Source organism: Mauremys reevesii, linkage group 20 (genome assembly GCF_016161935.1).
Source record: "Mauremys reevesii isolate NIE-2019 linkage group 20, ASM1616193v1, whole genome shotgun sequence".
In the NCBI taxonomy this organism is placed as follows: domain Eukaryota; kingdom Metazoa; phylum Chordata; order Testudines; family Geoemydidae; genus Mauremys; species Mauremys reevesii.
In genome coordinates, this window is record NC_052642.1 from 6,705,545 (window position 1) to 6,726,587 (window position 21,043).

Here is a 21,043-nt window from a genome sequence, read left to right on the forward strand (position 1 = left end):
AACCTAGTAACTACTAAAGCTTACAAAAGTCCTTTCCAAGCACAGCTGTAAAATCACCGATCAGACCTTTGAAAAATCATGTTACCGAGAGCCTAAAAATGGATTTAAGGGCCTAATTTTAGGTATCTGCATTTGGCCTGAGTGTATGCAAAACCGTAATGTGGAGTGGTCCGTTTAACTTTTTCCTGTGTTTTCCCCCCCCCCCCCCCGCATATAATTTCATTAGGAACTATGCTCACAGTAGAAGGATACAGTTCAAAGTCCCTCCCCTCCCAAAGTGTTTTAAAGCATTTGTTTAAAAGTAAAATGCTAAGAGCCACACTTGAATAGCAATACGCTGTTTTGGGGACCCAATCGAAAGCCCATTGGAGTCAATGAAAAGCCTCCCATTGTCTGCAATGGGCTTTGGTTCCGGTGCTTGGTGCACATCTCTTGTGCTGAAAATGTTCTGGGCCTGATCTTCCTTTTGCACTGTTTCTATAACTCCACTGATTGCAATGAGGAGTTACTCCTGATTGACATCGGTATGAGGTCAGGATCAAGCCCTCCTTCATACTTGGGTATCACGGCTCCTCCAAAGCACACACCACTAGCCTGCTAAAGCACATCCCAGGGTAGCAATACATTACTATCCTGGATTTATAGCTAAACCTTTTAAAGGAATAAACTTGTAAGGAGGGCAGAGCGTAACATGTTGAAACACAGTCCTCTGTTAAATGGTTATTGAATAAATCTAATATTTGCTTGCTTCTGCCAATTCTAATTACAGAGCTATTAGCTATTGAAAAAAAACACCCCAAAAAACTCTACATGGAATACACTTAGTGTAGCAAGCCTATGGAAGAAGCTGTGGCTGGACTTTCACTTTGAGCTTTGTGTGCACATGAAATCCTTTGCCTAAAAGCATCTGTGGGCCTAGACAACCCCAACATTGGCAGAATTTGCAGCGTGTGTTGCATCTTTGGTGATGCTCTGGTCGCCACAAAGTTGTGGCTTTATTTTAGTCTTCTCTTCTGTGGCTTGGGGTTGGGCAGGTATTTTGTCTCTCTCGTTGTTTCCCCCCTTCTCATTTAATGAAAGAGACACTGAGGCTGGGTCCAAACTCAAGAGACAACGTCTGTCTTCCCTACTTGCACAACTCCAGAAGAGCTGTTGACTGAAGCTTCAGAAGAGAAGCTGAAGGAGAAGGAAGAATTTGTGTACTTGGGAAGTATACTTAGGGTATATTTACACTGCAATAAAACACCCATGGCTGATCCAGGTCTGAAGACTTGAGCCTGGGCTGTAGGGCTATGAAATTGCAATATAGGCATTCGAGCTTGGGCTGGAGCCCAGGTTCTGAGACCCTCCCCCGTCATGGGTCCCAGAGCCTGACCTCCAGCCTGAATGTCTACACTGCAGATCTATAGCCCTGCAAACTCGAGTCAGTTGACATGAGCTGGAAATGGGTGTTTAGTTGCAGAGAAGACGTACCCTTAGTGCTACTGGAGAGAGATCTGGAGAATTGAAGAGAACAACCCAAGGTGCATGGGGAGGAGTGAAAAAGGTGGCAGGAGTATTGTGGGACCAGCTATTAAGTAAAACTGCAAGGAAAAGTGTATGCTGCATGTGTTTGTCCCTGCCTGCTATGCAGTTTTGGAAATGGTGGGTCTTACGGAGATAGCAAAAAACTAACATACTGAGAAGAATGACAGGCAAGCGGAGGGTAGACGGAGTATGCACAGAAGAAGTTAGGGTGAAGATGAACTTGGGCTTCTGAGACAGACAGGCCAGAGAGCACATGTTTGAGGTGGTCTGGACATAAGATCAGTATGGGAAAAGAACGACCAGCAAAGAAAGCATTGGCGGAAGAGGATAGCAAGAAAGAACGTGGAAGACAGAGGACACAATGGAGAGACTGTCAAAAGAAATCTGAAGAGAGAAGGACTGGAACTCCAAGATTTACAAACCCATGCCATGGACCAGATGGAGTGGCGAAGATTCATGGCCATCTCCGACCCCGTGTAAGTGGGGAAAAGGAGTCGTGAAGTGAGACTTAAAGTTTTACCAACATAATTATGCCTGTTATAGGAGTGTGATTTTTTTTTTTTAAGAAACATATATATATTATTGCCAACCTACTTATACCAATAAAAGCCCTAGCATAGCTAGAATTATACCAGCATAGTTTTTTGCTTCCCTGAACTGGCAAAGTTAACACAGCAAAACTTTTAAGTGTAGACAAGGGCTAAGAAACATGGTAACATCACTTGCCTCAGGGTACGGCTATGCTGCAGTTAGAGGTGTGGTTGCAGTTTAGGTAGGCACACCCATGCTAGCTTTAGTCTAGCTAGCATAGTGAAGACCCTGTGGCAGGACCCTGGTGTGGGCCAGCAACATGAGTATATACCTAAGGTTCTGGGAGGGCTTATACAGCCCGTGCTCAAAGCTGTGCAGCTGCATCTTCACTGCTAGATTAAAGCAAGCCCAGTTATCCCTACATGAGCTGCAATCACACCTCTGGTTGCAGTGTAGGCTTACTCTAGGTTAATGAGAAATTAATCCTAGTGTTACCACACCAGTGGGAGTTTGTTGACTTTAAGCACCCAAAGAGGAAAGATGGCTTTAGTGGGAAGGCCATTCTGGAGATTTGGATTTAATTCTCAGCCTTGCTACAGACACCCCATGTGATTTGTTTTCTGGGCAAGTCACTTAATCGTTCACTGCCTCAGTTTCCTGTCTGTAAAAAGGCAATATGATCCCATCCTTTGTCTTAGATTGTATGCAATTTGGAGCGGGGAATATTTTACTATGTGTCTATGCAGCATCTTGCACAATGGGGCCCTGATCTTAGCTGGGGGTCTTTGGGCACTACTAGAATACAAATAGAGTAGTAGGTGTTTAAATTTTATTGGGTATGTCATGGAGAGAAGAATCTGATCCATATTGGGGTGGGTACAAGCTAAATGAATGTTAAAGGAGATGTGTTCCCATCTCCATTTGTGTAGAGTAGGAAAAGCTTCCCAGCATGAAAGTACTGCTGTTCGCTAGTGGCTAGTTTGGGGGGAACACATGCTATATATGCAGACTGTAAATCAGTTTCCATCCCAATTAACTGTCTTAGCACCAGGACTGGACTAAAATGAGAGGAGCCAATGATCCAGGAGCTACTCAAGCTCAATCCTGCTTGATGCCTTGGTCATCTTTTGTTGTTGTTTTATCTCTCTCTGAGTCTTGGCTTTGCCCTGGGTGGGCTACATGTTAAACCAGTGGCTCTGAACCTTTTCAGACTACTGTTCTCCTTTCCGGTGTCTGATTAGCCTGGGGTACCCCCGAGTTTCACCTCCCTTAAACCATTGCCTACAAAAATCAGACATAAAAATACAAAAGTGCCACAGCATGCTACTACTGAAAAATTGCTGACTTTTTCTCATTTTTACCATATAATTATAAAATAAATCAATTGGAATATAAAAATTGTACTTGCATTTCAGTCTATAGTATATTGAGCAGTATAAACTAGTCGTTGTCTGTATAAAATTTTAGATTGTACTGACTTCGCTAGTGCTTCTTATGTGGCCTGTTGTAAAACGAGGCAAATATCTAGATGCGTTGCTGTACCCCCCAGAACACCTCTGCGAACCCTCAGGGGTACAGTGCTTGAGAACCCCATTATGTTAAACTAGAAAGGAGACACAGAGAGGGCTCAACTACGAAGTGATCTCTAACTTTGGCTGCCTATTCAGGTACATTCGGCCTGATTTCCAGTGGTCCTGAGCCCACTCAAATAGCCACATCCAAACCTTCACAGGTTTGGGCCTGCCTGACCGTAGAAACAATGCTTCAATCCAAACCGCTAGAGAACCTGGGATCTAAGAGCTTAAAACAGTTTTAAAATTTTAATTAAGCCTCAAACCCACATGTGAGGCTGGTGAATATTATCCACACCTTACAGATGGGGGAAACTGAGTCACATGAGTGAAGCAATTTGCTCACGGTCACCCAGCATGCGAGTCGCTGAGTAACCCTGGATTCCTGGCTCCGTTATACACACTCCCTTTAAATCAAAAATCTACACCTCTCCTGCTGCTTTTTTTTTTAAGCCAGTAGAAATGGGTTTAACTGTGCTACAGTGGGCTCTCATACCGATGCAATTACAAAGGAGGTTGTTTGTCAGCAAACTTAGCAGTTCAGAAATTCCAATTGTAATCTTATTTTCAGAATCATTTCATGGTTTAGACACGGTAAGATATACTGCATATGTGATCTTTCAGGACGGCAAGCCAGGCAAATAGATGCAGTTTTTCATCTTGGAGTAATGAAAATGGTGGTTACAATAGCAAATTGTCCAGGAATAGTCCTAAGTGTTCTTTTCTCCTCTCAGAGAAACCAAGCAACTACATCTCAAACAATGTGCTGTGGAAAATTGTCATAGGTGGGTGGGGGATAATAGAAGACGGCAATTGACTCGCTGGATATAAAACTTAGTAGTAATTGACTTTTCCAGAGCATCTCAAACACATGAATCAGTGTTTTTACAGAATTAAAGAGTATAGGTACTGAATGATAGCCAATCTCTGTCTATAAGGAACCTCCTTTCAAGTGCTGAAGGTTCTGTACATCAAAGAAATGTAAAAGACCACAGGGTAACCTCAGTTGTAAACCAGAAGGGTGGCTGGAATGATATGGGAGAAAAGATCAAGCCGAAGGCCTTTTCCTCATAGGTAACCAGACTGATGTTTCTGTTATAGTCAGAAAGTAACCAGAAAAAAATCTCTCCTGCATGATGGCTGACTATCCCTGGGTGCAGAGTGTGTCCCTTTCAAAAGCATCCTTCCCTTCTCCCAAGAAAACTTCAAAAAATGTCTCGCTTAAATTGAGGAGCAAGTGGGGAAATCGGTTGGTGACCTATCATGGCACAAGAGGTGAAGGGGAAACTGGTCTGGATCCAGCCATCAAACATGTGCAGAAAGGATAATCCAGGCTCACGTTGCACATCAATCCAATGAGATAATTGGGGTTTTCAAACAACTATAGAGAGTAAATTGAAGGCCAATGCAAAGCAGTTGGCAGACAAGCTAATGTCTCAGGACAGGGAGGATCGGGGGGCAAGAACAGAACCAACAGGATTTACAATTAATGCTAAGTGAATAAATGGATTTTTTGGTTCAGCCACCACATCCCCCTCAAAACATTTCAAAGCAAAACTGAAATTGTTTTTGTGGGGGTGGAGAGTTGGCAAGACAAAACACCAAAAAAAAATAATTTGGGTCAAACGAAATGTTTTGACTGTTGAATGAAAATGGACATTTTTGAGGTTTCAGAGTTTTTGACCAAAATTATTTGTTGAATTCACTCTGAATTGACTATTTGCTGAATAAGCTTGGCATAGGTCCAGTTAAAATCAAGCCTTGGTCAGCCATGCAGGGGAATCAAAACCAGCAAGGGACTTGGGCAGGACGGAAGACTGAAAATAAACACCCCAACCGAGAAACTGGTTGTGATGGGAGTCAGTCTACTGCCAGCCAGGGCTGGTTCCAGGCACCAGCGCAGCAAGCAGCTGCTTGGGGCGGCCAACGGAAAGGGGCGGCACGTCCGGCTCTTGGGCGGCAATTCAACAGTGAGTCCCTCAGTCCCTCATAATTCGGCAGTGGTAGAAGTGCCGATGGCGACTTTTCCATGCCCCCCTCTCCCCTGCTTGGGGCAGCAAAAACACTGGAGCCGGCCCTGCTTGGTAACAAGAGAGAGGAGTCTGCTCCAGAGACTGGACTACTTACAGACTCTGTATATGAGAGGGCTGAACGCCTGCTAGTCATCCATAGGCCTGATGGTAAAGGCCATACAGCAAGAGCCTGATCTAACACCCACCGATGCCTTTCCATCAATCTGAACGGGTTTTGGATCAGGCCCCAAAATTGTGATTTATGGATCAATATCAGCTCCCATAGCCTTGAGCACTTACTTCCCAATGCCTATAGAGAAGAATGTAGAGAGAGGAGCCCCCTGTCCGAGGGAGAAGCATTTAAGAAACAAATACGATGAACTGAAGAGGGTAGGTCTTGAGAACAGGGTGAGCTGGCAGCTGCTCCTGTAATCATTGTGAATAAAAAGCTGTTTAATTCTTAATCAACTCTGCAGACTTCAGTTGCAGCCTGACACAAGCTAGAGTGCTTGGATCGTGGCGCTATCTCCACAGCGGCGATTGCCCAAACCTCACCTGCATGTGTGAAAAAGGGCCACTGAAGCTGCGTGAGAAATTGTGGGTGGGGTATGTAATCCCCTGATCATCTTGCAGTACAAAAGATTAATTCCACATCCTTTTCCCCCCTCAGATGCCTGCAGTTCAGTTGCCCTGCTGTGTCCCAGATCCTCCATGTTTTAACATCTGTTAGGGATTGTATTGTGTGACCTTATGGTGTTGGCTCCAGCTGTGAAGAATGCAGACACTGATATTTCTGACTGACTGGGGTGTGGTGGGGGGGGGAGAAAGAGTCTGGCCTCCCTGGCTGCACTGGTTTCTACACCAATCAGTGAGAGAATTTGCTCCCAACCCTTCTTGGCAATCTTGTTCTATATTGGTGCTCGGGTGAATACTAACCAATTGGACGCAGGGCCGGGGGAGGGGCTGTCACTTGGGGATCAATAGAGTCTTATGATTAATCAAATGATCTGAGCATTTCCCTCTCTTTTATTGTAATCTGGTGAGTGAACTAGGTGCTCTAGAGGGAGAATCTCTCCCACCGACCTCTGTTAGACAGGATTTTTATTGCTCTTGCGCCGAGCCCCATTGAAAATACCAGCCTGAGAGTCCTCCTACAGCGGGAGCTTTGTCAGGAGAGGGAGGGTGGTGCAGCAGTTAGGGTGCTAACCGGGGACTTCAGACCTGGGTTCAATTCCCTGCTCCCCCACTTGGGGCAAGTCCCATCAGTTATGTCTACACGGCCTGTAGCAGTGAGCCTCCTGCACTGACTAGAGCTGGGTAGATGTTGTGGCTCAGCCTAGCGCTTCGGCTTAAAAAAGCCTGCACAACTCTTTTTAGCATGGCAGTAAGAGTCCAAGTCTGTCGACCCAGGCTTGGAGGGGCACTGCCGCTGGCTGTGTAGATGTTCGTTCTCTCTCTGTGTGCCTCAGTTCCCTCTCTGTGCAAGGGGATATTAGCACTGTCCTACTTCCAGGGGGTGGGGGAGGATAAACACACTAACGCCTGGCGTGAGAGAGGGGCCATAAGAACTTTACAGAAATAAATCCTTGAGGGCAGCCAAGATCAAAAAGCACCTAGGTAACTGAGCAAATGGGCAGAACTGGACCCCTTTGTATTTTACCAGCAGGGGCAGCTTGTTTGATAGAGTTTAAGACCAGATGGGACCAGTAGATCATCCTAGTCTGACCTCCTATATGTGGGACCGCTAAGTGCCATCTAGGTAACGCTACTGAGACTTGAATTAGAACCAAACATTTCAGTCCTTGGGAAACTAAACTGTTGTGTGCTACAGGGAGAGACTGAGACCACAAATGCCTGAGCCCCCTGCAATGGCAGGGAATTATCTAGACAAGATATGTCCAGATGACCCCAGAAGGTGACCTGTGCCTCATGCTGCAGAAGAAGGCAAACCATCCCCCCACCCAGTCCTGGCCCATCTGATGGGGGGGGGGACACAACTCCTTCCTGACCCCAAAATCTGGCCATCAGTTTCACCCTGAGCATGTGAGCAAGACTCACCAGCTGGGCTTCTCTGCATCACCCCAAAGCACTGGGCCACCCCATCCGCTGTCCTATCTCCAGCTGTGGCCAGTCTCTGCGGGAGATTTCCCTAACACTCAGCTGAATGACTCAGTGGTGCAAACATCCCATTGGTGACACCTAAGCTTTCTTGGAAACAGCAGTTCAAATCCCAGGAGGCTCAGGACAGACCTTTGTCCTTCCAAGGTTGATAGATGGAGCAATATGTTGTCTATTGAATAGGGGGTCCTTTTAAAAAAAACACACCAAACAAACAGATCTGCGGGGTGTGTGTGTGAGAGAAATAGAAGCTGCAGTCTTTACTGGGAACTTCGGGCCTGAAGTGCCTGTATTTCTAACATACAGTCAACACCATCTCTTCTCCCTCAGGTACTGGAGGATAAGGCTTTGCACAGGTGTTCAAAACAAAATCTCTCCCATGCACACACACATGCTGTCAAAGAGGTTGGTCTCTGCCTTCCATTATAAAGATGGCTGCAATTCAGGGGTGCTGCACATGCAGACTTTGGGATTCTTCAGGATGGAAGATCTGACATTAATCTCACACGTTATACGGGATGCATATTTAAGGGTCTAATCCTGAGCTTTTCCCACCTTCTTTAGTCTCAGCAAATGAGATACTGACAGAATGGAGTTCTAGTGGGTTTCCTTACTATAATAAACCTAGGCAGAGAAATTGCCCAACCCACTCCTTGGGCAGCTTCTGCCTTCAAGCATCTCTGTCCCCCACTTAGATGACACTGGGGCCAGTGGCTCTTCTGATCTACAGAAGTTAGCAGCTAGCGTTGTGCTAACCTGCAGCAAGTTCTCTCAGTAAATGATTTCCTCTTTCCTCTTAGAGAAACATTAGTGGGCTGTTAACTGTAGAGTGACCAGATAGCAAGTGTGAAAAATCGAGAGAGGGGGTAATAGGCGCCTATATAAGAAAAAGCCCCAAATATCGGGACTGTTCCTATAAAATTGGGACATCTGTTCACCCTAGGTAACTGTAATCTCATTTGCTGTCCGAAAAAAACTCATCTCCTTGGCACTATTCTTCACGGTTAGAGTCATCCTTAAGGGAACATTGCTGAGGCTTCATCTCTCTGGACTTCCAGCAGTCAGTGATGGCCTCTTTTACATATCTCACCACGAGGCAAATCCATTTAAATCTGCTTTGTGCATCACGAAGGAAAAAAATGGTGCCAGGCTCAGCTCTAATTCTCAGATCACCTTCCCATCAGTCATCCTATCTTAAAATAGAGGAGGCACACTGTTCACGTGGTCCTCTACAAATAATTGGAAGGAGGATGGATAGACGTAGATCTGATGGATAGACACAGATATAACACTGATCTTCTGTGTGGTCATAGCTCTGCCCCGACTCACTGAGTAACCATGGGCTGGTGACTTCATCTCTCTGTGGCTGTTTGCTGCATCTGTAAACTGGGAATGATAATTATCAACCTCCCAGGGATAAAGCGGCTCAGTTTGTTAACCCTTTAGGCTATCAGAAATGCTCAAGTGACAAAAGCCCAGAATATTCTTTATTAAGACAAGGCCCCTGCCCCAAGTGACTGATTAAGGAACATGGACAAACACTCCCATAACAATTGGAGCAAACAACTAATGCGAGGGGGTAGCAACCATGTGACAAGGCTGGGTGTAGGAGATGGCTGGGTGTGGGGGAAGTGGGAGGCAGTTCCAAGCGCAGAGACGGGTAGGGAAGAAGTCCCACAGGTGAGAGGAGGATGAAAGAAAAGGAGCTGGGAGGAGGAGGAGGAGGAGGAGGGGTGGTAAGAACGGAGGTGGAGACAGCCCTGCAGTGTCCTGAAGGTTAGTAGATCTAAGCGACTGAAGGGGTTTGAGGGCTTGGCGAGAAATAGCTGAGATGGCAGGAGAGGGCTAGCATAAGCTTTCCCTCACACATCAGGTTAATGGACCATCGCTGTTCCATTCAGTGAAGTGTGTTTGCTCACTTCACTGTGGCAGATGCTAGAGAATAGAATGTGGTGCCCATACTCAGCACTTCTGCAGAGCCTGACAGCGCAGGCTGTCTGACAGCTTGACGTAGTCTAAGCGCCACAATCACCCTGTGTGGGCTATTCTGGGATCACTTGACCCCAACCAACGTAGCACTGCAGGCATCTGTATCTTTGATCACAGCAATACTACACAACAGTTCAGGACAGGAAGTGAAGACTACCATACTCAACTGAAACTGCAAGAGGGAATTTAGGGAGGAAAATTGTGACTGCAGGAGTTGTATTATTTTATGTTCATAGTGCACTCACAAGTTAAATTAAAACATAAGATACCCTTGTTGGAAGGCTGTAATGTAAACACTATTTTATTTTTTAGAATTTAGAACCCTAACACACGAACCCCAAACCAGAGAGAGACAAAGCAGGCTGCTCCCTAAAAACAGAGAGGCACCACTCAACTCACTTTGCTCCAGGCTGCTCTCTGCAGACTGCCTTGATTCACACATGCTTCTCTGCAGCGACCCACAGACTGCAAGAAGCACCAGGAAACAGTTTACAAATTAAAGTGATAGCTTGTAATTTTAACACAGTTTTCCCCATACACCACTCATTGGACTTGGCAATTTTTGCAAGAGTAGGGGTGTTAAGAGTTCTCTAATGAACCCAGATGTCAGGTCCTTGGTTGTGGAGTGCCCCTTAGTACCAGGCAGGGGCATTGCTTTGTTACTGGCACAGAGGAAAGTCCCACATTCTGCAATGCCTAGATTATCTCTGGAGGTTCCTCACCCAAAGCAGTGACTCAGTCTAAGGCTGTTTAACTTGTATGATGTGCCCAGGTCACAGCACAAGAGGGAAAAGGCAGCTGCTGGAAACTGTGCACCTTCAGTATACAACTGGCCAATGAGTTTGCTCTGATGTTGTATAATACTTCTAACTTGTGTTGCATTGGCTGATTGTGATGTCAGTTAGGGTCCAATCCTGCAAGTCCTCCCTGTGCAGCCCTCCCAGGTGAACCCTGCTGCAGGCTTGTGCTTTTGGTATCCTGCGCCAGATGGGCAGGCAGAGTTTCTGGGGAAGAGCTGAATGTTTCCACGTGTGCATCTGTTAAATCTCACTTCTCTTTCTCCTTGTTCGCCTCTGGACTCTCAGTTACCTTGCTCAAGACACAGCGACTTAACGGTCCAAAGGGCAGCCCACTCCTGAAAGCCACTTGTAATACACTGGGTTAGTGTGCTTGATTGTCTCCCTCTAGTGGCTGGGCCCAGCAACTACAACAGCCTGCTACTTATGCACATATCAAGGAGCTCTCCTTTAGTCAAGTGGTGGAAACCTCTGCTTTTTTGATGCAGAAGGACCTGGGTTTGATCCCTGCTGATTACCATATACGCATCCTATGCCCACCTTAACTGGGCCCATTGTCCTGCATGTCCAGCCAGTTACATTAGATCCTGCTCCTTCCTGATCCCCATAACACTTTTGTGGCTGACAACCTTGGCTGTGAACTAGCTGAGCTTCTGTCAGTTTAAATCCAACCAACGGCATTCCCTTAGTGACAAGGCTTTATTTTTAAAATGCTCTTTCTGTGGCATCAGGTTTTTTTTTTGAAAATCCATTAAATATTTAAACAAAAACATGTTTGACTTGACTAGGAGCCGCTTTTAAAAACGTCGTCTGCTCCAAAAATCCCACATCTCCCCTAGTTTTGAAAGCTTCTTCCACCTCTTCAACATCCCCAGGCCCTGGGGAGGCAGTAAAACACAGCTAGAAGCGGAAAGGCTTGTGTGCAAAATGCCTCTAAAATGAATCTCTGCAACTCACAATAGAAACTGTGAAATTTCTGAACTCCATAAACTTCAGTGACTTCTGAGTGTGACGGGGAGCTCTGTAATGCCACCTCCACAAAAAGCCCAAGAGCATCTTGATTCTGGCCCAGTTCACTGATTGTTCCTATAAGAAGCCACACCACTGCTGCAGCCTCCACTCCAGGGAGTGGGGGCTGGAGACATCTGATGCAGCCCCAAAAGTTGGACCTTTGTGAGGGCCGTGTCAGCTGAGTGTCTCCTCCCCCGTGAGCTCTGCTGTATTGGAGGGACCATGAAGCCCAGCTCTCAACGTGCTTAATACAGAGCCAGGAGGGGCTGGGCCAGCCAGGAGATGCACTCGTTCATTATTGCTTCCCAAGCAGCCTTTGCCAGCAGGGACCCAATTAAGACCTCAAGGAAACTTAGAGGTGTAATCCCTCAGCAGAGCCCCTGGGGGAAGCTTGGCAGCAATAGTGCCAGCTGCCCTTCCCCCACTGGTGAATTTCCACCTCACTCCCAGCAGTAGGTAGAGTGGCTTGGGGGCAGGGAGGGGATTACCAGAGGTCACAGACAGAGCCAAAAAAAAGAAAAAGAAAAAGGGAAAATTGATCTGGATTCCTGATGCACTGTCCTATCAAAAGCTGCTGCTCCCAGATGCTGATAGGAACCCCACCCACCTACCCATCCACACACTTTAAGCACTGCCTCCCCAGGCAAAGGTGGTGTGCTGATGGAAGCCTTTTGCAGAACACAGCTAGTTTCATTCGTCCTGCAAAACTTAGAAACAATATTCCTGAGCACCACCTCCAGCTGTTTACATGTATACAAGAGAAAGCAGGTGCTAGTAACAGTGGGTATTATTTGCAACCCCCTGTGCCAACAGGCATGGATCTGGCCCACTAACATGCATGCGTGTGATGCACCTTTCTCTACCACTGATTTCTCAATTTTGTGGTGTGGGGGAGGGATCCATCTCTAGTAGGATTCTAGCATAGCTGGAACCAGAAGATGCTGTTAAAAACTTCCAAGATGCCTTTTTCAAATATTATACAATCTCTAAAGGCTCCTAGCTGGAAGGGCCAACATCCCTAGGTCTGATTTTTCCTTGTGTTTGTAAAACGGCAAGACTCCTTTTCCCAGCCAGGCTGCTGCATACTGCTGCTCCCTAGAAAGCCAGCCAAAGATAAATATGCCCAACCTGTGGGCTGACAATATTAGGAAGTGGTTTCCATAGCAACAGCCACCTGAAAGGACTCAGATCTTAGGTGATACAGCTGTAGCTATAATAGAATAGACATGATTGGTTGCACAAATCTCTGTGTCTAGCTGGTGCAGTTGAACAGAAGCAGAGGAACTCATTGCTTTGTTACCTGCAGCATTCTCAAGCAAGTGCCATACTCCATTGGGTCATATCGTAGCTGGTGCAGACATGCCCTAGGTGGCCCCCATTGACTGTAGGGACATGAACTCCTGTATACTGGCAGAGCCTCAGAGCTGTATCCCTCCTGACTTGCAGAAGACTTTCTGTTCTGCAGGGGAACTCCACTGAACGGGTGCCTGTGACGTTCTCTTCTTCCAGGACAGCTGGCATTTTAAGGCTCCAGAGCTGTGTGTTGTCTTTTTGCCCCCAGCTGTCTCAACTGCAGAGCTGCAGTTCTGAATGTTCCTTACCCACAGGGGATGACTTAAAGGCAGGACACTTGGCATTCAGGGTTGCAATGTAGCAGGGGTTCTCTGAGCATCAGGTAGCATGCTGCCTGGCTGACTAGTGCTGGGCCAGCAGCAGGTGAAGAGACTTGGTAAGGTTAGGGTGGACTCAAGAGTCCCCAATTTCCTTCTACTGCATTGTGACATGAATCAAGGGCCCAGCAGGGATTTGTAGGGCTCAGGTTCGGTCAGCTGGCTGCCTGCAAAGGTGCGGGAATTGGAGGAGCAATATTTTTATAGACCTTAATCTACTCCTATAGGCGCACACGAAAATCAACACCACCACACACTCTGGTTCTTACTGACTGATTCTTGTAGGAGGCATTGTATTTGTCACCTGCACAGAGCGACTGCTTGGGCTGCGTGGTGTTTGTGGGGAGGAGGAGCACAGAGGATAGTTTTGCCACTTACTGCTGCCATAATTTCTTGTGCGTCTGTCTTTGCTATGCTGCAGTGGCTTCTAAGACTGGAAAACGTAAAATAATTACAGTAACTGGCCCACAGTAAAATAATTTTTTACCTGTAATTTTTCGTGAAAATGGTGCAATGTCAGCCCAGATCAAACTATTTGTGAAATAGAAAAACTAGCAATTCCGCAGCCGTTCATCTCCTATCTACTTGATTGACACCTTTATGATCTCTGCACATTCCCCAGTTCAGTGTCCGCCCTTTCCCTTGCGCTCCTCTTTATCGCTAGGAAGGATCTGATTGAGAATGTGAAAGTGAAGTCTATAGACTGGACCAAAGCACAACTTAAGTTGTTCCTGAGTGTTACCAGCAATGCCTAGGAGAGCTCGTTCATCAACTGCAGGCCCTTTGATGGTTCTTGTAACAATGGGTGGAGAGTTGCATTTTCCCCTTTTGATAAAGGCAGACTCCAAAACCTTGCCTCACTGAGCAACCCCTCAAACTGCATTAACACCTCACCTGTACAGGTTAGGCTAGAGCGGGGGACAGGGTGGGGAGAGCACTCTGATCCTTGTCCAAACTCTTACACCTGGGAGTCATTCTATTCTCAGTTGGAGGGGAGACAAAGCAAGGTCCTAGGACCCAAGTCTTGAGGGCTTACTGGCCCAAGTCAAACAGATTTGTGTGCGGATGGAAGGGGGTTTGGGCTTGAAAAGGAGTCTGAGCCTGGGCTTAGATTGCAGTGTAGGCGTACCCTCAGAGGAAAGTGCCACAACTATGGGATACAAATAGCAGGAATCAGGAATTTCTGTCAGCACCTCATTCAGGCTCCCTATGACACTGAAGATGGTCTAGTGGGAAGAACATTGGACTGGGTTTCAGGAGACTTGGGTTCACAGATTTCTGACCTTGGAGAAGTCACTTTACCTACTCGGTGGCTCAGTTCCCCATCTGTAAAATGGGACAGCATTTCCCTACCTCAAATGCATGTTGAGGATAAAAACCCATTAATGATCATGAGATGCAATGGTAATGAGCGACATCTAAGTACGTGGACTGATGGTGTTTTGACATAGACTTTAGAACAGGCACCTTGTTATGTGAGGGACCTTCAGAATTTCATCCTAACACACTGGTCAGTGTCTAGGTCAATGGTGGAAATGCTGCTAGAGATCCCTAAGTCATGGTCATTCAGGGTCAGATCACAGCTTTTTCAATGACTTGTCTCTCTCTCGTTCCCAAGGAAGTCCAGGACATAAGTGGATGTGCACTGGTTTTATGGTTAGGCAGAGGACTAGGAATGGGAAGACCTGAGTTCTATTCCCCTGTGTGCCACTGACAGGCCGTGTGACTTTGGGAAAGGCCCACTAGCCTAAATAAAATGGGGGGTGGGGAGAATCAGGCCCTTAACCTTTATCCCCCTGCATTTCCTCCTCTGTAAAACAGGGATAATATTTACCTCTTGGTGGCCTTGAGGCTAACCTCTGTAGTGTGTGTTAAGGCTGTTGGAAGGCACTGCTGACTGCCAAGGTCCCTCCCGGCTCCACATAACGGTGGCTTTCAGAGCTCATTCAGCTGCCGACAAGTTCACCAAACCAGCATGGCCTTTTAAACCAGAGCACTCTACTTTACTCCAAATTCTGGACTCTCAAGCGCGACAGCCCATCTCTCGGAAAGTGATGCTGCAGCAGGGCCGCCCAGAGGATTCAGGGGGCCTGGGGTCCTCGGCGGCGGGGGGCCCCCGCTTCGGCGGTAATTCGGCGGCAGGGAGGGTCCTTCCGCTCCGGGACCCGCCGCCGAAGTGCCCTGAAGACCCGCGGTGGGGGGCCCCCGCCGCCGAGTTACCGCCAAAGACCCAGAGCGGAAAAAGCTCCGGGGGACCCAGAGTGAGTGAAGGACCCCGCTCCAGGGGCCCTGAAAAACTCTCGTGGGGGCCCTGCGGGGCCCAGGGCCTGGGGCAAATTGCCCCACTTGCCCCCCCCCCCTCTGGGCAGCCCTGTGCTGCAGTTGTCCACTCTGGAGGCTTGGGCGTGCTGGCCACTGTCAGAGGCAGGATACTGGACTGGGTGGCCTCCAGACCTAATATAGTTTGGCAGTTCCTCTGCAGTGCCCAAGAGCTAATCTGAATTAGGCTTTCCCTGCTGGGGGAGAAATAGTAGTGAGCCCAAAACTCTAGCTGTGGCAGGCAGAGAAGATAAAGTGGATTCCACCTCCCTGGTTATTTTTAGCCCATCGACCAACAGCCTGTGCGTGACTTGTCCCTGTGCTACGTTCAGTGACAGTTATTCTGGGTAACAGGCAACGTCAGATGAGTTCACAGTCAGCGCTGCTTTATGGGGCCAGACGTTCTGGCTGGCGGTAGGTGAAGCCAGTGCAGCCTTGCGGGAAATGGGAACTCGCCTGTGAGTGGAACGCTGGCACTTCCTGACTCTGCTGCCCCTGCACAGCGAGGGAGCAGCAGTTCTGGAGGGTCTTTGGGGTTTCAATGGATGGCTGCTTCCTCCTTGGAGGAGATGTCCTCCCTGCAGCAGGTCTAGACGCTAGCTCGCTAGTCTTGGGCAAGGGGTGAGTTGTGGTGCTAAGGTTCATTTTGGTGTTACTTGACAGCCCCCAGCTAGGGCCAAGTTTTAGGATTCTCGAGCTCCAACTTCTCAACAGCCCCCCACGACAGCAGCCTTCTACTTCGTTAACTGCGTGCTACCAGGAGGACTTAATGTGCAAACCAGCCCTATCTCTGACACTTGTATTCATTTTCAGTGCTAACAGCAATAAGTTCATAACAGCAACACTAATGTGGCGGCGACACAGTTAAATGGGTTGCTACTAAAATCAATAAAGCTCCAATTGTGTTAAATCGATTTGCCTCTATAGAGGGTACACTCACCGCTGGCGTGCCCTCTCGCGACTGTCCATGGCGTAGCAGGCTCTTACCTCGCACCCTCTGCCAACAGCTGCTCCCACCCTGCGGTGGGTCTGCATCTTCTTGTGACTGAGCCTCCGGCCCAGTCACACATTAGTCCCACCCCTTCCGGAGTACGAGAAAGTCCAACAGAGAGTCCAGCATCCTTACGAAAGGTCTTCAGGCCCAATTCTGGGCCCCGTGGTCCCCACACCATCCTCTCAGGGCTTTCAGTCGTCTCAGGGGCCTTCCCCAGTGGCTGGTGGAGGAACCCACTGCAATGGGCTCCAGTTGAGGGGCCCTATAACCAGCAGCCAAGGTCTGCTCCGTCCAATTCCCTGCTGCTGCCTCTCTGGACGACTTCTTCCCGTAGCCTGTCAGCAGGTCTCTCCTGGTGCCTAAGTTCACCCTTCTTTCTGGGCCAGGACTCAGGATCTCCCCTGGAAGCCCTCAATAAATCTTAAACCAACTTCTGCCCTCCTCAGGCTTGGCCTTTCATCCCTCTAAGATTCCTCCAATGAATGCCTCTCGCTCTTTGGAAGTCCAGATCCTGCCCTTTTATCAAGGCCTCATGTGAACCAGAGCCTGCTCCATGTCTTCCCTGCCAGCCTTCTCTACTTAGGAGAGGAGCTCAGGGCCAGTTCTCCCCCAGGTTTCCTCCTTGACCATACCAGTCTCTGTAGCCCAGTGCTTAATTTGTAATGAAAGAGGTGCCGGGGCTCAAGCAATTTTTTTTTACATTCATAGCGGATGCAGCAAGCCCAGAGGTGCCAGGGCTCTGAACTGCCAAGCCTAGAGGTGCCTGGGCTCAGTCCTGGCAAAAGTTAAGCTCTGCTGTAGCCCAAGAGATGGGCTGAAGCATTTTCCCCTGTCTCATGGCAGCCTCCTTCTAATCTGGGCTTCCTCTCTTTATAGTCACTGCCCAGCTCCTTCCTCAGCTGGGTTTCATCTTTAATTGAGCCTGGACCGCCCTCCAGGAGCAGCCAGGTGGGCTAATTGGCCTCTCAGGCCCTTATTAACTCTTTCAGAGCCTGGATGGGATGTATACCATTCAAACCCCTCCCCGGCCAAACACAGACAGACGAGGAAGAGACAGGAGAAATGGTAAAAGGAAAGAAAGATGGTGGTTCTGGCCAGGTTTGGTTGTAGAGGGGTTAAGTTAGGCCGACAGTGGCACCTTCTGTTGGGCAGGCACACCCTTGTCCACGGACACTGCATCAGGGTGGAGGTTGGTTCAGTTTGACCAACAAAGTTTCCTTCTCTCTCTAGGGCAGCATGATATGAGCTGGCAGAGACCACATCTAGGAGGGTTTGTTGTGAAAGCCCAAGCACACTAGGACCTGAGCCTTGCTTGGGTAAATGCCCGTTAGACCCACTACCTGGAGTGGGGAGAAGCAGGGGCAGCTCCAGACCCCAGCACGCCAAGCGCGTGCTTGGGGCGGCACGCCGCGGGGGGCGCTCTGCCGGTCGCCGGGAGGGCGGCAAGCGGCTCCGGTGGACCTCCCACAGGCGTGCCGGCGGAGGGTCCACTGGTCCAGCGCGGCTTCAGTGGAGCCGCGGGACTAGCGACCGGCAGAGCGCCTCCCGCGGCATGCTGCCCTGCTTGGGGCGGCGAAATGTCTAGAGCCGCCCCTGGGACAGAAACCAACACACAGGGTTTTTCAACTCATCTCTCTTTTCTTCCACCGACCCCCTCGGGATTTGTAACGCTCTGTCATCCATACTCTGCCATCGGCCATCTGTGGAAGATTTCAGGAGTCCTTTAACTCAAAACTCTGTCAAAGATCAGGGCCTGGACTTGTCAGGAAAACGTCTATATTAAGTACAATCCAGGCTCACCATACCCGTGAACCCTCTGCACCAATCAGCAGCAGCCCTAGTTCCCAAAACAAGTCAGTCTCAGCCAGACTCCAGTCAAGGAAATGAAGCTCTCTCATAATTCCAAGGAAATTGTCCATAGTTCTCAAGCCATCCTGGTGTCTCTGCTAAAGGCAGATAGCGCTGGCAGATAGTTTTCATTGTCATAACAGTGTTACCCTCTTTCCCCCCTTCCCTCCTCGCCTTAATTCCTAGTCCTAATGTAATTTTTCCATCCCTTAAGGCATCAGGCTGCTTAAGCAAACAGGTCAGCCTTATGGGTATGTCTACACTACACACTAATCCTGGGTCCTGACTCAGGTTTGAGCCCAAGCCCTCCTTCCATCCATACACAAATCTGTCTGGCGTGGGTCGGCAAGGACATAGGTCCTAGGACCTTACTGCGGGGGTGGGTCGAAGCCTGAGTCTTGGTAGGACTTGGATCCACGCCCTGTCATTTTGCAGTGTGGATGCAGGTCAAGCCACAGCACCAAGTCTGAATATCTGCCCAGTGCAGTGTGGATGCATTAGCACAGCTGTGAGACTCAGTCCAGCAACTGTAAACCAAAGTTTCCAATCCAGAGTGGATGCTAAAGCATGGGCTTGGTAATGCCAAGTCCACAAGCTTCAGTCCTAGAGACCCAGGTTTATAATGGAGTGTAGACATGCCGTAAATGGCCTCTCATCTCTTGGGCTTAGACAGAGTCAACGGATAACCTTTTATACAAATGGCAGCCCGTCACTGCTCAAGTTCCGAGTGGGAGGTTTAATTTAGGGAGAGTTGGCTTGCACAGTGCTTCCTATGCTTTGTCCCCAAGGGTTATTTCCCCACAGCTGTGTACTGACCCCATAGAGAGGATTAGAATAGTTGAAAAACAGGAAAACAATTTTTCCAAAAAGGTCATCGCACACAGGGTTCAAAATTAATTTTTTTTGCAATAACTTTTGCCAAAAGTGGAAATCATTATTGATATATTTGGTTTACTGGGAAATAGATGCTTTCTCATTGAAATGTTGTGTTACCAAAACCCAGTTCCTGTCATTTCAAAAACTTTCATTGAAAACATAACAGAAAATTTGATGGAAAATGTTGAGACTAACTTTTTGGAAAATTTCATTGTTTGTATAAAGGGGAAAAAAGTTCTTGTGTGAAAAAGTGTGACCAGGTTAGAACTAGCATATGTTAAAGTAGCGTCAAGCTATCATTTCAATAGGCCAGATGGGCCTCCTAGCTATATTTTCCATTGGACCCCACTTATCCTGCCAGGCCAAATTGGTTTCCAAAGCCGCCTCTTGTCAGCTGAGCCTCAGAAAGCCAAAATGCAAACACTGTCACGTCTGAGCATGTAATGGATACTGTACTGTGGGGTGAGATGCAATATAATTACCTAGATAGGCCGCAACCACATCCATGCGATGCTCGCTTCAGGAAGGAGAAGCATGTCGGTTGATTTTATCCCAAATGGAACTGGTAGTGCTGCAGTTGTGGCAAACTGTGTGGTAGTTTGTGAAGCGGAGATCTCCCCTCGCAGATGCTAAACTTATAGATGTGTGAAACAGGCCCAGTTTGGCCACAAGGGAGGCAAAAGGCCTAGTTTAGCCTTGTGCCACTAAATCACATACCCTTCCTTCACTGAGGCTCTGATTCTGCAATGCACCAAAGTCCCGTTGACGTCAGCGTTGCTGAATCAGGGCCCTAGTGAATTCCTAAGATGCAGCTGAGTTTCAGTTGCACATGGTATTCCTTGCTTCCGGTCTTAAATGCTTGTAGAGAGTCATTGGCTCGGTAAAACAGCTGCCTCATTACTCTCCGGGGGCACCAGCATCTCAGCAGTGGAGGGAGTTGCTGTGTATGTATATCCTTCAGGCTGGAAGCTAGTGGTAGTTAATTTGATTTCTCTTAGGCCTACACTACACTTAGGTCTACACTAAGGGGGGGGTCGAACTAAGGTACGCAAGTTCAGCTACGCGAATAGCATAGCTGAACTTGAACTACCTTAGTTCGAAGTACTCACCCGTCCAGACGCCGCGGGATCGAAGTCCGCGGCTCCCCCATCGACTCCGCCACCGCCGTTCGCGGTGGTGGAGTTCCGGAGTCAACGGGAGCGCGTTCGGAGTTCGATATATCGCATCTAGATTAGACGTGATATATCGAACTCCGAGAAGTCGAACGCTAGCCGCCGACCCGGACGGTAAGTATAGACGTACCCTCAGTCTTCTTCCATGCTCCTCCGGCCTAGCACATACTGTGCCCTGTGAGAAGCCAGCACTGCCTATTGCGCGGTAGCACTCCCCTCTGAAGGGAGCAGGAGGATGAGGCTTCAGTCTGTTAGAAGATCTGTTTGAAGTGTTGGAAATCTGTAGAGTGGACCAATGTGCTGTTGCATTCTCTGTTCCTACCGTGATTACAGTCGCTCGTTGCTGGAGCACAACACGCCTCTACGGTGCCAGTAGTGCTCTGGGTGCACCGCGATCCAGAGGCAAGTGCTGAAAATGCTTCGGTTGCTGGGCCCGATAGGTGCCAGCACTGGCAGGTCCCAGTAACAAGTCTAAAGTGGAAGGGCATTCCACTTGGGCAGACAGGAAATGGAATGGCTGCAAAGACTCTAGGTGCAGCGGCTTAAGCTGTTACAGCTCACAGTGGGCAAGAGCAGGTCTTGGTGGGGGCGGGCAGTCCAAGGGTTAG